This window comes from Aedes aegypti, chromosome 3 (assembly GCF_002204515.2).
Source record: "Aedes aegypti strain LVP_AGWG chromosome 3, AaegL5.0 Primary Assembly, whole genome shotgun sequence".
NCBI classification, from domain to species: Eukaryota; Metazoa; Arthropoda; class Insecta; order Diptera; family Culicidae; genus Aedes; species Aedes aegypti.
The window spans coordinates 167118727-167120898 of record NC_035109.1 but is presented as its reverse complement, the minus strand read 5'-3'; positions in this window follow the sequence as shown (position 1 = coordinate 167120898).

Sequence of the window (2172 nt, the reverse complement as noted above, 5' to 3'; positions counted from 1 at the left end):
AGGTTCTTGCTTAAGTCCTTTTTTATATAATTTATTTACTAGTGATATATCAGCTGTAATTCCAAATGGATGTTATTTTTATCAATTTGCAGATGATAAGGTAATTTCCGTTAGTGGAAAAAACAGAGAAATTATTCGACATTACATGCAAATTTGTTTGGATAATATTGGATTATGGGCTTTTAATAATGGTTTCACTTTTTCAGTTCCAAAAACTAAATTTATTATATTTTCACGTAAATATTCCACCATAAGTGTAAATTTATACCTTAATGGATTTGAAATTGAACAAGTAGATGAGTATAAATATCTTGGTATTTGGTTTGATTCTAAATTGAATTGGAATTCACATATCAAATACATTCAGAAAATTTGTTCGAAAAGAATCAATTTTCTTCGTATCATTACTGGCACTTGGTGGGATGCCCATCCTTCTGATATGATAACTCTTTACAATACTACAATACGCTCAGTTTTGGAGCATGGATGTTTTACTTTTGGTTGTGCTAGTCAAAAATATTTTTCAAAACTTGAAAAAATTCAAATTCGCTGTTTAAGGATTTGTTTAAAGTTAATGAATTCCACTCATACTAAATCTGTCGAAGTTTTAGCGGGAGTTGTTCCTCTCAAAATCCATTTTAATGATTTAACTCATTGTAAATTCCTAGTTCAATATTTTAATAATAATCATCAAATAATTACTATACTAAAAGATTTACATGAAATCAATCCAACATGTAAAATGATAACAGCATTTGATTATTGTTCTACGCAAAATATTGTTCCATTTCATTCCAATATTTTTCATAATTGTGATATAAATGTTCAATCTTTTCATCCATTAATTGATATATCTTTACAAATGGAATTAAAACAAATTCCAATTAATGAGTCTTCGAGATTTGCTAAATTATTATTTGAGCGAAAGTTTGATGGTTTTGATTCTCAATGTATGTTTTATACGGATGGATCTTTTATTAATAATAATTCTGGCTTTGGAGTTTATCATGTTGATAACACACATTTTTTTAAACTGCAATCTCCTTGTTCTATTTTTGTAGCCAAATTATGTGCTTTATATTTGACATGTAATTTAATTAGGGAATGCTCTCCAAACATTTATATTATATGTACTGATAGCTTTCGCTGCTTGAATGGTATCAAATCCGTTAGTTTTAATTCAAAATCACATCATTTAATTTTAATGTTGCGCAAGCTTTTATATGATCGGCATTCTCGAGGATTCATCATTAAATTTGTCTGGGTTCCAGCTCATTGTCAAATATTTGGTAATGAACAAGCCGATTCCTTAGCTAAGTTAGGTGCTTCTCGTGGCATTATTTTCAACCGTGACATATTTTATTCAGAACATTTTACTAAATTAAAAAGATATTCTATCAACCTTTGGCAAAATGATTGGAACTCAAGTGATAAAGGTCGTTGGTGTCATTCCATATGTTCAAATGTAGATAAAAAAACCCTGGTTTAAAAATTTATCTGTTGGCAGAAATTTTATTTGTCTTTTTTCAAGACTCATGTCCAATCATTATATTTGTAATAGTCATTTATTTCGTATTAATATTGTAGATTCTAATCTATGTGAATGTGGTGCATCTTATCAAGATATTGATCACATTGTTTTTCATTGTCAGACGTATGTTATGCCAAGGAGAAAAATTATTGATAGTTTTCTAAAATTAAATCATTCTGTACCTACATCGGTGAGAGATATTCTTGGTAGTAAATCTCTTGTTATGATGAAAATTCTTTTTGAATATTTAAATGAAATTCGTTATATTATTTGATATTGCCTTTCAAATTTTCTTTTCAGACTTCAAGAAACATATATGTCCCTCAACTATTGCAGATCGATGTTTTTCCTTCAAGATATTGGCTCTGTTATGGATTGTTTCCGGTTGAGCCTTTAGTATTATTTTTACATATTTTATAACGTATTTCGAAAAGATGAAGAGGTTTTGCGCCCTTTTGAGAAGTATTTTGAAAAAACAAATCACTCAAAAGGGTTTTTCCCTCTTCCAAATTTTTGGTAAAATAAATAAATAAATAAATAAATTATATGTATATGTATATATGTATAAAATAAAATGAATTAACAGATTACACGAAAATAATTTTTTTTTTACCAGGATATTTTTTTTTTTAGAGAATGAT